The 19,714-nt window shown below is 40.3% G+C and overlaps 1 protein-coding gene across 6 annotated transcripts in view; it reads right to left on the bottom strand.

The window, feature by feature from the left end:
- Positions 1 to 19,714, bottom strand: part of ST7 (suppression of tumorigenicity 7) — a 253,601-nt gene that overhangs the window by 65,501 nt on the left and 168,386 nt on the right. The window lies entirely within an intron of this gene.

Below are 19,714 nucleotides of genomic sequence, written 5' to 3'. Positions count from 1 at the left end.
AAAGTAACAGTTGTCGGCATGACAGTGAATCATCCAATGACAGCTTGGTACGACCCCAAAACTCAAAGGGCTGGAAGGTTACCTAAATAATTACCTACTTTTCTTGTCAAAATTATGCTCAGTTCATTACAGAGAAGGAAATTTTCCTTAAAAATTTCTAGTGAATGAGATGAGCTTTGCATTTATACAGATCCTAACAAAAATATTTTCAGTATAAAACTTCCTCCTCCATTTGTTACTCAATCCGTTAAAGATAAAACAAGGACAGCCCTAATCATACCTTAGGAATCTTCAAAGATTCTCTTCTTCAACCTCTACCTTTCTCAGTGACATTTTTTTTTTTGTAACCTCGCTTTAAGACATCTAAGAACATTTCTTTCCAAAAGCAAGGATCTGATAGCACCCTGTCTCATCTATGTTATTGTATATTTGTAAAATTTCCTTACTCTAAACTCTACGGTAAACTGCAGTTTCAAGAACTCTCAGGGTGAAGCTGGAGGAGAGGGCAGGGAAGCAGTCAGCCTCATCCTGTCTTGGGGAAAAGAATGATTTATAACGGTCCTCAAAACTGACAGGTAACACGTTGAGTCAAACATTTTCTGTATCATCTTAAACTGCTTCAAACAGGGCTGCGCCCTAGCCCTGAGTTCATGAACAAATCTGAACAATTTGATGCATATTTGAAATGGCTTGGAAGAAGGCCTGGTAACGGAAAACAGGACGATAAGCATCCTTCCCTCTGTGATGACATGGCATTGCTCTCCTGTTCCAGGAGTGGCCTCAAGGAGCAGCTAAACATACTGGCCAACAATTACTGTCAGAAAGGACTTTTTATGCCAAAACCACAATAACTGTGTTTGGCAGACACCCTTCCACATTCACATGGGTAATGGTAAATAACTCTACTCAGAAGATTAACTCATTTGGTTATCTAGGGCACAGTTATTAACAAATACTCGCCCTGGCAGGCATCTCACAACAGGGTCAGGCTGAAAGTTTACAATTATGAAAGATTCTTTTATAGCAACAGGCAGAAGGTCAGTACTTCAACCTCTGACATTCATCCCCACACTGCTCTGTAATCACTCTGCCTTCCAGTGTTCTCTTTCCTCCCCAAGTCTTTCCACTCTATCCTCCTGAAACCTGAGTCCATGATACACAAATTCCCCAACACATCCATAAGCTATTTACAGAACATGAGCCTGAGTTCACTGCTTCTGTAAATTCCGCCCCCCCCCCCACAACTTATGTGTACCAGCAGGATGCAGGGCTGGCTTCTCCTAGTTCCCCAAAGCACATCCAGACCATTACTGCTCAGCCCTGGGGCAGCAGCTTCTGGTCCTCTGAAGCTCACGCCATGATGCTCCAGTACCGGCCACCATCCTTTGATCGTGTTTTCTACCAGGTGACAGATCCTCATACACTAAAGATTTTGGCACCTGTCTCCATATTCTCACTCTGGACCTCAAGTCCTACCCTCAGTGTAGATGATGACAGTCCATGGAAACATTCCGCCTAGTATCCGAGATTCTCAACTGCTTTACCGTCTCTAAGGAAAAGACTGTCCCTCTACTGCAATTAAGCAACCCAAGGTCATAGTCAAACTGCAGACTCTGACATCTAGATGTGTCCCATCTATGCAACTCTCTGACCAGAATGTACCAATCTCTAGTTATCTTACACAATTACTCACACTAAACTTCCTCTCTAACTTCACTAAGACCACCGGTGCCTTATCCTGTCCACTTTGTTTGGTCCTTATCTCTCTCAGGCCATTCCCATTACTCTTAGTTTTTTTCTTCTCCTAGCTTCCATGGTATCACACTTTCCTGGTTTTCCTCCTATATTTCCAGGTCCTCCTTCTCAGAAGCCACTGGATGCTCCTCCCCTACCCAGCCTGTCAATGTTGGACACCACAGGGCTCACTTCTCGTTTTTTTTTTGCGATACGCGGGCCTCTCACTGTTGTGGCCTCCCCCGTTGCGGAGCACAGGCTCCGGACGCGCAGGCCCAGCGGCCATGGCTCACGGGTCCAGCCGCTCCGCGGCATGTGGGATCTTCCCGGACCGGGGCACGAACCCGTGTCCCCTGCATCAGCAGGCGGACTCTCAACCACTGTGCCACCAGGGAAGCCCAAGACATCCATCTTTTTTTGAATCCCTGCCTTCCCGAAAGTGACATTTTAGTGAAGGGAGATAGAAAATAGGCAGATAAATATAAAGAGAGACTCTCAAGTGGTGACACGTTCTAAAGAGAATGAATAAAGCCGGGAATGAATAAAGTTAGGGAATGCTGGCATGGCAGGCAGATGACGTTTTAAATAGAGCAGTCAGTGAAGGCAGCACAGGGAAGATGGGATTGCGAAGGTGGGAAGGTGGGATTGCGAAGTTAGCATTTAAGCAGAAACTAAAGCGGGTGCAGGAGCTAGTCATGAGACTGGAAGAGGAGAATTCCTGGGAAGGGTTCCACAAGTAAAGATCCTGAGGTGGCAGTGAATCTGGTGTGTTCAACAAACAGGAAGAAGGCCAGTGTGGCTAGACCACAGTGAACACAGAGCAGAAATGAGGGTTGGACTGTGTAGAGTCTTCTAGGCCACTTGTAGGGTCTAAATTCAGAATGAAGGTTTTAAGCCAAAGAATGACATGGTCTAACATGTTTCAAATGGTTCATCCTAGCTGCTGTGTGGAGAGTAGATGCAAGGGTACAAGAGTGCAGGCAGAAAGACCAGTTGGAAGGCTCTTATAATCCAATGTAGGGTAACGATGGTTGAGATCAAGGGGGTGGCTGTAGATATAGTAAGGTGTCGGGTTCTAAATCTATTTTAAAGGTAGAGGCAATAGGATTTGCCAATAGTCAAATCATATTGATTCTATGTCCAAATATATCTCACACCCATCCACTCCTCCACTGCCACCCCCAATTCCAAACCTTCATCAGCTCTCATCTGGACTACTACTGTACCTGCTCACCTGGACTCCCTGCCTCCATTCTTGCCCTCATTCTCAACAATGTACCCAGCAATCTTATAAAATCATCAGTAAGATCACATCCCTCCTTTGTTTTACACGTTTAAGTTTTACATACTGTATATTTACAGTGAAAACTAAAGACCTTACTATTTCCTGCACAGCCCTGGACGACACAGCTCCTGCCTGCCTTTTCACATTCACCTGGTTCCAACCTTTCTTTCACTCACCTGGCCTCCTTTTCATTCTTGCCAAACTCTTTCCAGCCTCAAGGTCTCTGCTTTAGCTCTTCCTCTGTAACGTCTTTCCCCAGATCTTTACGTGGCTGGCTCTCTCTCTCACCTTTCAGGCCTCAGAAATAAAGTTACCTCCTGTGGACACCTTCCTTGAGCAATTATCTGAATTAGCCCATCTCCAGGTACCCTTTATCACAGCAGCCTTTTTAGTTCCTTCACAGCATTCACCACAATCTGTAACTGCCTTTATCATCATGTCTCCTCTCCTCCTCATAACTGCTCCATTAGAGCTGTAACCGTTGTCTGTCTTGTTGTCCACTCTGTACTTCGTGCTGGCACCTTGTAGACACTCAAAAGACACCTGTCTCTAGAAAAGACCGAGTCCATCATCCCTTCTTCCTTCCCTCCCTCCCTCCCCTCCCCGACCTAGAGCCCACAGTTCATCTCCTTACCACTTCCTTGACAATCCCTCAAGTTCCTGACTTGTCTTTCTATTGCACTCACCCTACAACACCTGACCTCTGATCAACCCAGATGTCTATCAATTCTGCCCCAACATTCAGGCTAAAGGCCACAAGTGTAAGGTTTGGAGGAACAACTAAAATATAATGATCTCCAATCTCTGCTGGGCCGATGCTGCCCAGTAACCCTCAGTATTTCCCTGGTGACTTCTCTCCCCCACTCCACCATTTCTTCATACTTCTAACCCAGCTCCTCCCAGTGAACTCTTAGCAGAAGATCTTGTCAACTATTAGTCAAGAAAACAAGTCAACAGGCAGGACCCCCTTCAACTGTTCAGCCCTACCCCTCCACTACAATTCCCATCTGCATCCAGATACACCTGCATATTTCTATCAGCCACACTTGGGATCCCTCCTTTAGTCAATCCTTCTCTCCTGTGCTCTGGAATTCATCACTATGCACTCCTCAGGACCTCATTCTAGCAACGATCCCCTCTCTTTCAAATGTATGTTCAACTTTTGCCTTTCTTCTCAGTCTTCTTCCACCATCATTTGAACATGCTCAAGTCTTCTACTGCTTATGTGCTCCCTTCTAGGTATCATCACCTCTCTTTCCCTTTTATATACAAGCTTATTGAAAGTGTTGTCGCCAGAAGACACATTACCTCACATTCAGCGGACAATGCAATGCAATCTATTTTATACCCTCTACATCCCACTGATCTTGCTTTTGCCAAATTACCAACCACCTCTTTGGAGTAAAATGTGATAAATATTGTCTCCATAATAAATATTTACCAGATACTTAATGTGTGACAAGTACTGCACTAAGAACTGTCGAGGTCTCATATTCATGTTCCTTTCCTGCTATGGTTTTCACAGCACAACATGCTCTTAGATTTGCTTCCTATTTCACTTCTTCTCAAGTCTCCTTTGATCAAACTATTCTGCACTCTCCTCCAAACCTCTTTTTAAATATTCACTCTTCCATATATGATCCCATCATTGCTCATGGTTTTAATCATCTTCCATGCTGATCGTTGCCAGAACTTCCTCCAGCCCAGGTCTCTCTCCTGAGCTCAAGGTCTGTATGTCCCAAAGCCTACTAGACATTTCCATTTGGATGACGCACAGGTACTGCAAAACAGCATATCTATAATTGAAATAATTCCATCTATCCTCCCCCACCCACTCCCAAAACCAGCTACTAATACTACAATCTCAATCTCCATGATGGCACCGTTGTCTCCCCAGCTTCCCAAAAAAGAAATCAAGAAATCATCCATGACCTCTTCTTGTTCTCTCCCTCATACACCACTCAATGTCCTGAAAGGTAAAAAAAAGAAGACCAAAAAAACCCTTATCTAACCAGTCTTCAACTTCTCTCAACTCTACCTCTGAAATCTCTCAAACTGGGCCAAGGAGTTGGGGTTGTTCTACCAGGACCTGTTAAATTAAAGCCAGAGCATTCAGATGTGTCTCCCCATCCCTGTAGGATAGAAGGCAAAGTTTAAAAAAGAAACTATATAAGACAGGAGTGACATTTCTCTCTTTCTGAAAGGCACATATGCTGAGATGCAGCAGTGTAAAATGAACTCTTACTTTTTAGAGAAAGGTCTAAATAAATTTTCCTGTCTGAAATCAGGGATGTATGAGAGCACTAGGCAGACTTATTTATTAATAAATAAACTCCAAGTCTACTCCAGAAACTGTTATGTATCTCACATCACTACAGTAAAAAAAGCTCAGGCAAAGGACTTACAAACTGAGACGGAAGACTGAACAAGCATGTCTACCTACTCTCTCTCACAAACCTACTGAAATGATGGGAAAGTGGTACAAAAGGAGACAAACCAATACCTGTGATGAAAACAGCGAAGAGGGTGGGAGGAATGGCTGGCAGTCACTGAACAAGAGACTTTAACAAACTTCTCCAAGACAAATTACAAATGGGCATTGATTAAACTACAGCAGAGGAAGCAGAGGAAGCCTCAGCTGTTCTTCTGAGAAAAGACCCAGAGAAGTTCCAAATTTTGGCGCTGGCAGAGACAGAGAGCAGGAGTGGGCTGCAGAGCAGTAACCATACATGACTAAACACCTGACCACAGAACTGTTGGGCTAAACAACCCTTCTCATCCCCCTGAGTTTAATGGAAATGAAATGACTGCCTAATCTCTCATCAGATGAGTGCTCACTAAAGAAACTGAAGATCTGTTCAGGGTGGAAAAGAGCTTGCAATGTGGTCATAAGATCTCAGTCCAGTCCCCTTGTTTGTGCATTTGGCGGGATGTGGTTAGCAAGTGATCCTGTCTACTCCTCACCCAGGCATCCATTCACCTATCCATCCATTCAACAAAAATTAACTGAGTAGCTATCATGTGCCAGGGAACAAGATGAAGTTCCTGCCCTTGTGGAGTGACTTTCTAGTGGAGATGCGGGACACAGACAACAAATAAGTAAGTAAGTAGGTAAATAAATAAATAAATAAATGAGATAATTTCAAACGTGAAAGGGCAATAAAAAATAAGACAGTAATATGACAGAATGATAGGGTGTGTGAGTGTGTATTGTGTGTTTGTGAGTATGCGTGTATAGTGCTCCTTCAGCTGGGTATCATGGAAAGCCTTTTAAATGTAACGTTTCAGTTGGGCTTAAATGACCAGCCAAGTGAGGATCTGGAACAGAGTATTCCATGCAAAAAGAAATATGTGCACAAAGCCCCTAAGGAAGGAACAGGCAAGCTTAGCATACTCAAAAGGAAGCCCAATGTGGCTTTAGCCTAGCAAGTGAGGAAAACAGTAGCATAAGCTGAGTTTGGAAGAGTAAGCAGGAAGCAGATCATGTAGGGCCTTGCAGGCCATGGAAAACATTTGTATTTTATTCTAAATGTAATGGTAAATCATTGAAGGCTGTTAAGCAGGAAAGTAACAAGTTCTGATCTGAGTTTTTAAAAGTTACTTGGGGGACTTCCCTGGTGGCTCAGTGGTTAAGAATGCACCTGCCAATGCAGGGGACACGGGTTTGAGCCCTGGTCCGGAAAGATCTCACATGCCTCAGAGCAACAAAGTCTGTGCACCACACTACTGAGCCTGCGCTCTAGAGCCCACAAGCCACAACTACTGAGCCTACGTGCCACAACTACTGAAGCCTGCGTGCCTAGAATCCGTGCTCCACAACAAGAGAAGCCAATGCAATGAGAAGCCCACATACCTCAACAAAGAGTAGCCCCCGCTTGCCGCAACTAGAGACGCCCACACGCAGCAACAAAGACCCAACACAGCCCCCCAAAATAAATAAAATAAATAAATAAAAGTTACTTGTTTACGTTCTGTGGAAGGGACTCTAGAAGGAGAGCAGCATTAGCCTGGAGAGCACCTGCATGGTACGGATGAAAGATAATGGTAACCTGAATGAGGATCACAGCAGTGCAGTTGAAAAGAGGTGAAGATGGTAGTAGAGCTAACAGGACTTATGCACATTAACTGAAAGTGGAAGGTGAAGCAAAGAGAGGAGTCCAAGGTGTTTGGGAGTAGAAAAAGAGGTGGTAACTACCTTTACTCTACCCAAACAGTAAAAATTTTCCTAATGGGAGAGTATAGCAAGGTGCTCTACTAGAGACTATGCTTGCATTCAGAGGGCTCAATGAGACTCAGGTCTCAGAAAGTAGCCTTGTGCGCCAGTGGATTCTTGAGTCACAAAGGCAATATCTCTAAGCCCAGGGAGAGGGGGGAGGCAATGGGGGTATCTGCTCTTAACAAGTAGGACAGACAACTATCTAGGAAGGAAATATATTCAATGCTTTCGTATTGATTATTTAAAGAAGAAACCCAAGAGACCCAACTCATCGGCCTCCCTGGTTATCAGATGCACTGCTGGCTTTGCCTGCTTTATAGTTTCTGTTCCTTCTGGCCCAGGTCAGCCAAAACATCTCTTTTCAATAATCACGTCTCTGTTCACCCTAGAAGTCAACAGCTTCACTGGCTCCTGGTCACAGAAGCAGCCCAGCCAACCAGTAGAGACTCAGACATCACTGCTCCCTGCACATCTCACAGAAGGAAAAGCTGCTTACAAATTTCCCTGGTTGCTGCATGAGCTAGAGAGGGTACAGGCACAGGCTAAGTTAACTGTACCATTTGGGAAAAAGATATAGACATTGATAAGCTTAATAGCTGATCAAGAAACATAATGGACATATATACACTACCAAATGTAAAATAGATAGCTAGTGGGAACCAGCCACATAGCACAGGGAGATCCGCTCGGTGCTTTGTGACCACCTAGAGGGGTGGGATAGGCAGTCTGGGAGGGAGATGCAAGAGGGAGGAGATATGGGGATATATGTATATGTATAGCTGATTCACTTTGTTATGAAGCAGAAACTAACACACTATTGTAAAGCAATTATACTCCAATAAAAATGTTTTAAAAAACCCATAAATGTAAGTATGGATCCTAGTTAGTAGGGACCACAAGAATAATAAAACAGAATTTTTAAATATTGAACTGGCAGATCTATTCAATGGAAGAGAAGAAAGGAAGAGGGAAAGTATGACGGATACAAAATATGAAAGAAAAAGTGACTCTAAACAGAATAATAATGACGATAAACACAAATGGGAAAACATACCAACCAAAATACAAAACTGTCAGATTTTGAAGACAATATTCAGCAAAAATTTTACAGATACAAATGGTCCATCAAAAAGTTACAGAAAACTTGATTATAAAATATGGAAATAAATATACCAGGCAAATCCAAATCCAAATAAGCTAGAGCAGCCCATCTTAATACAAGTTAAAAAGAAAATCAAGGCAGAACAGACTAAGGGACAAAGGAGGGGCATTATATACTCAATAATCAGTAAGACAAAATAATTATCAACTTAAATGCATTTAACAATATAGCCTCAATATATATAAAGCAACAATTAACTGGACATGGAAAACAGCAGGTAAGTAAGCAATTAGAAATGAATACTCTTATCATATCCTTCTCAGAAACTGATAGAGCAAACAGACGGTTTTGCTAAGACAGAAGATTTGAATAACGTGGTTATTAGTAAGCTCAAACTAGTAAATACATATAGACTTTTGTAACCAACAGAAGCATACTCCTTTCAAACAGATATAAAATTTATGAAAACTGACCATGTAACTAGGCCTCAGAGGAGGCCTCCATTAAATTTTCCCCAAATCAATATCATATGATCTATGTTCAATAAATATAATATAAAAAAATTATAGATCAATGATAAGGGGCTAAAAACACACTATGTGGAACAAGATGAAATTATAAGGAAATAAAGAGATACTTAGAATCAAATGGAGCTACATGTTTAACTTAAGAAACTGATAAAAAGGCAACAAACACAGAGAATGGGGGAGGGGAGAAAGAAGAGAAGGAGCAGAAAGGAATAGTACAAATATGGACAGTAAAACTGGAATAAAGACAAAAAAGTTGAGTAAATAAATAGAACCAAATCCTAGTTCTTGTGAAAAGTTTAATAAAAAAGACATGAAGCAACTGACAAAGGATTAATCTCCAAAATAATATAAGCAGCTCATGCAGCTCAATATCAAAAAAACATAGAACCCAATCCAAAAATGGGCAGAAGACCTAAATGGACATTTCTCCAAAGAAGATATACAGATTGCCAAAAAACACATGAAAGGATGCTCAACATCACTAATCATTAGAGAAATGCAAATCAAAACCACAATGAGGTATCACCTCACACCGGTCAGAATGGCCACCATCAAAAAATCTAAAAACAGTAAATGCTGGAAAGGGTGTGGAGAAAAGGGAACCCTCTTGCACTGTTGGTGGGAATGTAAATTGATACAGCCACTATGGAGAACAGTATGGAGGTTCCTTAAAAAACTAAAAATAGAACTACCATATGACCCAGCAATCCAACTACTGGGCATATACCCTAAGAAAACGATAATTCAAATAGAGACATGTACCACAATGTTCATTGCAGCTCTATTTACAATAGCCAGGACATGGAAGCAACCTAAGTGTCCATCGACAGATGAATGGATAAAGAAGATGTGGCACATATATACAATGGAGTATTGCTCAGCCATAAAAAGAAACAAAATTGAGTTATTTGTAGTGAGGTGGATGGACTTAGAGTCTGTCATACTGAGTGAAGTAAGTCAGAAAGAGAAAAACAAATACTGTATGCTAACACATATGTATGGAATCTAAAAAAAAAATGGTTCTGATGAAACTAGGGGCAGGACAGGAATAAAGACGCAGAAGTAGAGAATGGACTGGAGGACACGGGGAGGGGGAAGGGTAAGCTGGGACAAAGTGATAGAGTGGCATGGACATATATACACTACCAAATGTAAAACAGATAGCTAGTGGGAAGCAGCTGCATAGCAAAGAGAGATCAGCTCAGTGCTTTGTGTCCCCCTAGAGGGGTGGGATAGGGAGGGTGGGAGGCAGACGAAAGAGGGAGGGGATATGAGGATATATGTATACATATAGCTGATTCACTTTGTTATACAGCAGAAACTAACACAACAATGTAAAGCAATTATATAGTTCAATAAAGATGTTAAAAAAAAAAAAGACACACCCCTGTCAAGACTGATCAGCAAAAATAAAAGTAAAAAGAGGCAAATAAAGAGAATACAAAATGAAAAGGGGGGAAAAACTACAGACATAATATTTTTTAAATTATGAAATAACATGATAAAAAGCAATATGCAATGAATTTGAAATATATTTAACATATATATAGTGTTTAAAACAGGCCTAGTACTGAGATAAATGGGCGTAGTCATGTACTGCTGATGAGAATTTAAACAATCACAGGCAGCCATCCTGGGAAGTGTACTGGCAGGACATGCTGAAATCCACATTCATATGCCTAATATCCAGCAATCCACTCCTGGGCATACACCCCAGGGAAGGCTTCTCGCATGTCTATCAGGGTGTTGATAATGGGAAGCTGGAGGCAATATGGGGGCCCTCACTAGGGGAAAGGTTAAGTAAAACAGAGTAAGAGCATAATAGGGAATAGGACACAGAAGTTAGAAATTGCAAACATATACCAGAGGTACGAGAAGTAAACATGGACAGACCTGAAAAATAAGTGTTGAGTGAAAACGGTAAGAAAAAGAAAATCTATAGATATGTAAGTTAAACACACACTGCGTTACATATTTTGCAAGATTGTGATGGTCCTGTCCCTCTAAAATCAATTAGGTTTTGCCTTCCTGGGATTTCTTAAATGAATGGCACTATAATGGGAGTTCCTCATCATCTATATTTTAGAAGAGATTCCATCAAACACAGAGGTCCCATTATTTTTCCTCTATTTAATGGTTTCCTCACCTCAACAAAGCGAAAATTTGTTTTGATCCACAAAAAGATTAAGAAGCCATTATTTATGATAAAAATGAGTAATGTGCTCTCTCAAATATAGCATGTTCAAAACTGAACTCAACTTTTCCCAAAAAACCTGCGGATTTCCACATCTTAGCTGATAGGAACTCTTCTCCTTCCATGGCAAAGTCCTTGGAAATATCCTTGACTTCTCTCTTTTTTTCACACGGCATATTGATAGATTAGCAAATCTTGCTGGTCCTATTTTTGAAATATATGTAGAATCTGATCACTTCTCACCACCTCCTCTGCTACTACTCAGGCCTGAGCCACCACTGTCTTTCGCCAAGATTAATATAAGAGCCTTCCGATTGACCTCTTTGCTTCCCCCTTGCCACACAGCAGGCTGCAAAAATTAAGAGTGGTCATGTCACTCCTCGGCTCAAAACCTTTCATGGCCCCCATTTCACCCAGAGCAAAAGCTGAAGCCCTTACTATGGTCCAAAAACCCTACATCATCTGTAATCTCCACCCCTCCCCTGGGATTACTCTGTTCCACCCTGAACTCTTTTGCTATTACTTAAGTGCACCAGTATACTCCTGCTTCAGGGCCTTTGGTGAAATGTCACCTTCTACATCACACATACCTGATCATTTTATTAAAACTGTGATTTCCATGGCCTCCACTCTCTGCCCACTGCCTTTCCTTATTTTCCTTATCCTGCTCTATTTCATTGTTTTTCCACAGCATTTATCAATTTCTAATATGCTATGAAAATACATGCTTATTATGTTTATTTTTGTCTCTTTTCTCTGCTAGAATGTAAAGCATGTCAGGTCAGTGGTCTTTGTTTTGTTTATTGATTATACCTATCACCCAGAACAGGGACTGGCATGAAATGGAGGTTCGATCCTTTTTCGCTGAATAAACGAGTAGATGAATAACTGGATGGTTTAGTGCAACGTGGGTAGTGGAAGACCAAAATCGGGGCTGCAGTGTAGAAAGGGAGAGAGATGATGTGGAACTAGATAAACAGTGGGCATGTCTGGAGCCACTGAATGAAACCAGGATTGAGTCCTGGGAAGGTGAAATGCCGAACAGCAGGAATCCAAGAGAAGAACTGGTTGTAGACATAGTGGAGAAGCAGAAGCCAAAGATGAATATGTGGAAAGGGAGGTCAAGAACAGTTGATTGGAGGAGGGAAGCCAAATCAAACTCCCAGATGACAGGCATCTATCTAGAATTGCTCATGGGCCAGCCATATACATTGAAAGCTCTGCTCAGTAGCGGATACTACTCACCACATGGAAAAATGTGGGCCCAGCATATGAAAAACCCTGATAGTGACAGCCAGCTTATCAGCCATGAATTTATTATGCCACAAATAAGACTCTTACGTAAATGACAACACCTAAGGTAAATAACAGTCTCACCCGCCTCAGGGATTATTTGCCGCCAGCCCTTCACTCTGAATAGTGAATACAGAATACAGTGCTGCTGAAACTGCTTCATCATTGTTGATGCAACCAGCTAAGTCAATAATCAATAAATCTATCATTTGCTCTTATTAGTTAAATCATTTTCCTTTCTATATACATTACTAATTGCCAATAATTTATTGAATAAGTCAACTTAATATATCAGGCAAATCCAGAAAAGCAAATCATGATAAAAAAAAAAAAAGCAAAGGTCTATTAAGTTTTCACAGTCATAGCCTTTGAAGATCAGTGAGTTACTATTGATAGCATTTGCTTTCAAGATTCACTTTTTCTTTATTTGTGAGTATAGCAAAGATAGAATCTAGAAAACATGCCAACAAACACTTCAGGAACACTTACTAGGAATTAACACATTTCGCTGCACACTTTGTCTTTAGTTTAATGATATATCTGGTTGTCTTAAAAGCTTGAAAGTAACTACGTTCAAGTGATACTTGGTTGCCTGAACATATTAAAGTGCTACTCTTCCCGTGCCTCACGCCTACATAATGGTACTTGACTTCTTTCAACAATCTACTTAACATCTTCTAAAACAATCCATCAACCAAGTTATTCATAATAATCCAAGACAATTTTAAGGAAATATTGATAAAAGGGAAATGTGACCTGTGGAATGCAAAGGTGGAGGGAAGAAAGGAATGAAACTAGAGGATTTAAGAATAAGGAAAAAGAGATAAAAGGGAATAGAAATTAACCTCCAATATATCCAGCTAGAATTTTCCTCCTAAAAAGATCTTCCTACCTACGCAATAAAAACAGAATTTTCATTACAGAATATTCTCTAAAATTTTTTTAACAATTTGGGAAGGGCATACCAGTTCTTTTTATAAATCATTAATTTCATGAAGATTTTTCTTCATGAACATAAGCAGACAAAAACGCAAATTAATAGTCCTTAATGTTCCAAAGAGTTTGATCAGTCCCAGAGGTTTATATTTTCTAAAGTGTGCTTTCATTAGAAGTGCTCCACTTTGCAAATCATTTAAAGCGCATCCTCTTGCTATTAATACCAATACTATTAAATTAATTCCCAAAGGTCAATTGCTTACACCCTAGGATACTTCTAATGGCCTAAAAGGGATGATATATAATGAACATCTACATTAATATTCTAAATAGAACTTGTCTTAATTTACTTTAACAATAAATGTTACCACTTCTAAGGAAGGTAGAAAATCAGTAGAATTAAAGCAGTAACAAAGAGGTGTCTTAACAAAGGCTGGGAAACAAAAGTCACAGGTGCAAAGTGCTAACTGGGAATTTGTATGCCACAGCTCTGATTCACCAACTCAAATATTTTCTTGACTGTCTATCTACAAGATACTGTGCAGTGTGCTGAGAGGGACACACAAGAAAACGAAATACCATACCAGCACTTAAGACACTCAAAATCTAATGAGCTTCACTTATCCTTCTGTATGCTTTTAAAATTTGGTTAAAAAACCCTGTCTCTCTCTGTTCATTGGCCCTAATCTCTCCTTAATGAAGGATCACCTGAATAAGTGATCTGAGATAAAAATTGAGAACAGTGAAAAACAGGGATAAAATAGTTGTGAAAAAAGAGATCAGGAGAAATGGCACTATATTATCTCAAAACCTGTATGTCTTCTTTAAGAGGGAGTCCCCACAGAAGCAGCTCAGAAAGTGAGCATCCCCATGAAGGCTTAATTCTCATGGAAACTTGGTTAAGATACAAATCAACTCTGCTCAAGATCCTTACATGATCAGATACGTATTTATAGGAGCAAAGAAAACGGGGTGGAAAGATGTACACCGAATCACGAGTGTTGGTTACCTCAGTGAGATGGCACTGCAGGAGTGGAGGAGAGATCGTAACTTCCTTATTCTTTGACTTGTTACAGTGAGTACAAATTATTCTTCCAACTTAATAGGACACCTATGGTATGTGAGTTAAATGAGATGGTATATGTAAACTTCTTAGCAAAATGTCTGGTACATAGTAATACTCAATATGTAACTTACATGACAAAAAACTGAAAACGCTCCAGTTCTCAACTGGGAATCATGGAAATGATGCTGAAAATGCAGGAAGGGTACGAGCCCAGGGCTGAGGTAACTGCAGTTTCCTCTCACTATCTTTTATAAAGAGCCCCGACTAAGAACAAAAGAAGGGTGTTTAGCAGTTATAACCTTTACCGGCTAGACTGAGAAAGGGTTTAACATGGTCTAAAGAATATAAAACATGCCTTCAGCTAATCTGATATAGGTAGTGAAATTTAGAAAGAATAAAAGTATTGACAAAGAGTCTATATTTTGCTTTTATATATAACCTGGTGTTGTGGGTTGAATTGTGTCCTCCAAAAAATATATTGAAATCCTAACCCTTGGTACCTATGAAAGTGACCTTATTTGGAGACAGGGTCTTTGTGGATGTAATTTAGTTTTAGTTTCAAAAATGGTAAATATCAATAGATAAACCCACACAAACAAAAGTTTTGGGGTCCTTAGTAATTTTAAAGGGGTTCTGAGACCAAAAAGTTTGAGAACCACTGGTTGATATTAGCATCTATTTTTAATTGAAAAAAATGGAATCAAACTATACCTAATATTTACACTTTTCCTTATCACTTAACAATATATCTTAGACAGTAATGGTAAGAATAGCACACTGAGTACTTATTCGTGAAGTCCTGTGCCGAGTGCCTTGTACGGATTATTCCATTTAATTCCTACACTAATCCTGTGAAGCAGGTGCTCACCTAGCACCCTGGATATTTCTGGTGCAGGTGATTGGATTGGAAGATCACATTCTCAGAAATACTCATTAGCTATGTAACCTTGAAGAAGCACCTATGTCAAGGGCCGTTATGAGAATTAAGTAATTTATATTTGTAAAGCACTTAAAATAACGCCTAGAACATAATAAACACTACAGAAATGTTCATCAGCATTTAGATGGTATTTAAAACTCTGAGTCTAAATGTCGTCATCCAGAGTTGTAGATGGAAATAGAAAGGAAGGCTTAGGACAGGCCAGGGGACACTTCAAATTTGGGAAGTTAGGAAGATGAGGAGAATCTAGCCAGGAAGACTGCAATTTCAGGAGAACTTAGAGAGCATGGTTTCCTAAAATAAATAAAATGTTTTAAGAAGGTTGTGATGACCTGTGTCAAATGAGAAGCCAGGATAGTGAAAGAGGTAGTGTTGCAGAGAGAGAGGGTGAAACAGGAATCAGGGAGAATGACTCAGAGGTCTGCAGAAAACTACCAAAGGAGGCAAAACAGGTGGTAAAGTCTGAGAGCTTACGGTCAACTTTCAAAGGAGCTTTAGATGTTAGGGAAGAGAGGCAGACGATGATCTAGAAGCATGGACAAGGACCAAGGAAGACCTTCACCCCATAATTTGCCTCTGTTTCTTTCTTATCCCTCCAACTAGGACACCGCCAAAATCTTTAAGTTCATTTACTCTTCATACCCCAGACACCTATTCAGGGAATCCCATATGAGACAAAATAGCTCCTCAAACCAGCCTGGTCCCAGGTCAAGGGTTCTGGTAGGAGCTAATCAATTTTAGGGACGCTTTAGAGGTTTGTACCCACCATAGGGGAAACTCAGACTACCAACAAGCAGAGTGAATAAAAATCTGATGTCTGCCCTAATACATATCTACTCACTGTAGGATTCTCCAGATCAGTGGTTCTTAATGGGTAATGATTTTGCACACCCCCTCCCCTAGGGGACAAATGTCTAAAGACTAGCAGTGTCTAGAGACATTTTTGGTTGTCACACTGGGGACCAACAAGGGGGTGGGCTGCTACTGCATCTAGTGGGTAGAGGCCAGCAATACCGCTGAACAGCCTACAATACAGGACACCCACGACAAAGCCATGTGGCACAAAGTGTCAATAGTGCCAAGACTGGGAAATCATACCCTAGACCAAATGACCTGGGGCAAGAGGAGCTTTAAGAGGGTCCTCTTATCTGAGTACACAATCCCACCCATACCAGTTTACACCAATTCTGACTGAGTATGGCTAAGGGGCCAGACCAGTCAGCCTTATGAATTCTATTTCCAATCTACTCAAATAGGGCCAGGGAAAGACAGAGGAAAAATGTGAGGTTAGCTAAATGGTAAAAGTTAAAAAGAGAAAAATTGTGTCATATATCAAATGTTAATAAAAGAGGCGGGGAAGAATGAAAACAAAAATAAAATAAAATAAAAATTTTAAAAATTAAAAAAATAAAAGAGGCAAAATTCCCCCAAATGAGAATAAGCAAATAGACTTTCTTTAAATTTGAAAAAGAAAGACTTTCTTTAAATGTAACTCTTTTCATTTTGAATAATAAGTAACACCTTAGAGTGAAGTTCAAAAGCCACCATGCTCTCTTATTAGCTCTATTCACTGCCAAACACTCCTTCGGTAAGGACGGTGCTTTTGTATTCTTGACGGCAAAAGGAAGCTAATTAAAGTGAGTTTTTGAGAAAACATCCTGGGAATTCAAAATAATTAATGTGTTGCTTTCAAAACGAGAAACCATGAATCTTGACATTAAGAAGCCTATGTTTTCTTACCTCATCAATATTTCACTTACAGGATCAATATTTTGATCCATAACCATCGACAGCTGGCCTTCCCAGAATTCCCATTCATTCTCTTTCAGGATAAATCACCAATGAACAGTTTTTAACAGTTTTCCCTTTCTTAAGGGATTGCCAGAGAAATGTTTTAAAGAGTCTACTTTCTACAGGGAAGGCATTCTGACTCTGCCATATCTATGTCCACTTTAAAATCTGCTCTAGGAAAGTTTCCACTAACGCACACGGGGGAGGATGGCTGTGTCTTAATGAAAACTTAGATCCTCCTGCCCTAATGCTTTATCAGCAGGCTGCCGGGAACCCAGCGTGCTGTTTTATCAGAGGAAGCTTCCCAGCAAGATGGTTCGTGAGCACGCTGTTGAAGGAGTGGCCCCTCAGGGAAGTCCCTCTCTACGCGTGACCCGTGATCTGAGAGGAGCCAGGCTGGCCCAACTGTCTGCTGCAGGGCGGGGACCAGCTTCGGCTTTAACAGAGAGAGGGGCCTCAACCTCCCCTCCTCCGTTTAGGGTTCCAGCAGTTTCTGAAGGAAAGAGCACTTTGGATATTTCTCTTCAAAACAAATCTCCACCATGTCTGACGGTGTCCTTCACTGGACTGTTTACAACACTAGGGCCCATATCTACTGGATGCTCCGTAGACCCAGTCCAAAGACAACATGTATTGGTAGTCTAATAATATGACAGATTTTTTTTTTTAGAAAAGTAACCCAAGAAATATATACATAGGATTATAGATATATACATGTATATGGATGTGTGTGTATACACATATGAAAAGAGAAGGAGAGAGACTAATTGATTCATTCAAGAAAAAGAAATCATAAATATCCCAAAATGCCCATCAGGGGTATAGTTCAGCAAATTAAGACATAATTATGTAATGGAGAAAAAATAGGGAAAAAAGGTAAGCACGTCTACTATATGCCAAGTGTTTTCACATTATCTCATTTCATTGTCCCCATGACTCCCTCAGTTACTCTTTTAGGTAAGAATCATTCTCCCCAATTTACAGAAGACAAATGAAGAGCCCATGAAAGGGAAGGAAGTTGCCTCGAGTCACAAAGCTAGTGAAGAGCAAAGCTGAGAGTTACTTGCAGGTTTTCCTACTCCCTGCCCAGCATTTATTACACTGGATTCCAAATTTTCCCCCAAGATCTATTTGTAGACTAAGTCAATAAATGGGATTGTAAATACAAAATAAGGTTAAACAAAAATCAAACCATAGTATAGACATATTGCTTTTAATCATGTGAAATTTTATATGTATATACTAAAAATGATGACAATCAGCATGAGACTGATTGAAAAAAACTGGAATTAAAATCATCTGAGTTTGTTTTGCCTATGAAATTGCTTAAACATATAATAAAGAAAATCACCAAAATCTGTTCCTCCATGCACGCCTGTCCCAGGCTAATTAAGGTTAAGAAAAGGCAATAAATATAAAATACCTTGTTAAAGGTTGAATGTGGCTGGGCCACTTTAAGATAGAGAAATACCCCATCCTTCATAAAATTCTCAGCTCTTTCAGGGACTGGTAGAGTTTCTGCACTATATCAAAAGCTGGAATTTCTGCAAGTTAAAAAGCTTTGCAAGCAAGTCACGTTTCTACAGAAATCTCCTTTTCTAAAATTTAGCACTATATAACATTCTTTAAATTCTTCCTTCGACCAAAAGAATTTAATCCTGGGAGATCCCCCTAGCAGTGGCTTTGCCTAAGAAACATCTATCACCTTCAGTCAAGTTAGAATTATCTTGGAATCTCCCTCCTCTGTTCCTCTCCTCACGTCTGGTGGCTAAACTGCTGTTTAATGGAGTAGCCAGAACCCGAGCCAGAAGTATGGGCCTCACTTGGGCCTTCACATTATACTGTAACTTGCAGAAATAACCAGGGCTGAGCCTGGAGTGCAGGTCCCCACCACCAAAGAGTAACTGGGAATTTACATGAATTACTACCCTTCCAGAGACAAACTGAGGAAAGGCTCACTGGGTTTACACAGTCCTGTTCTCAAACCCAAAAGCTGAGAATTGGGCAGGATGCCACTTTTATCTTACCCCGCGTTTCTTTTATTTTTATAATGGGCAGTTACCTGTCTCCTAATTCAGGAAGACAGTAGAAGAATAAAACGTTGACAAAGGCTTTCTGAGATTGTTTTTAAAAAGAAAATGGTTTATAAATACAATTCCCACTGGTGTCCGTTTCTTTATGACAAGTATTTCTTACTATAAAAAAAAAATGTGAAAAAAAAATTTGGAAGTAAAAGTTCCTCAACTGGTTTCCCTTAAAACCACTGTTTTTATTTAAAGTTACATAATAATAACCTCCTTTGGTTCTCTTCTGTTTTAAAACTCTCACCTATTTTCTCTTATTATGTTGACTACCACTAATAAAATATCCTGATTCAAGAACGTAGGAAAATGCTTGAAGTGACTATAATAAGATTAGATCATAATGTTATTAAATTTGAGAGTAGCAATTTGAGCCACAGTTTATTCAAATCTTCCTAACAACTAAACACAAAAGAAGTCAGTTAGCTAAAATGGCTGATCTCATTCTTGGCTTCTGGCTACAGTCCCAAAGGTCTAATAATAAGGATATCTACTGAGATTTCTTAAATAGGCCACTCTATTAAAAGCTTTGCATGTATTATCTCA

The sequence above is a fragment of the Monodon monoceros genome, unplaced genomic scaffold (genome assembly GCF_005190385.1).
Source record: "Monodon monoceros isolate NGI ecotype Baffin Bay Population unplaced genomic scaffold, NGI_Narwhal_1 Super_Scaffold_2, whole genome shotgun sequence".
Taxonomy (NCBI): Eukaryota; Metazoa; Chordata; class Mammalia; order Artiodactyla; family Monodontidae; genus Monodon; species Monodon monoceros.
This window is presented reverse-complemented; position numbering and strand designations above follow the sequence as displayed.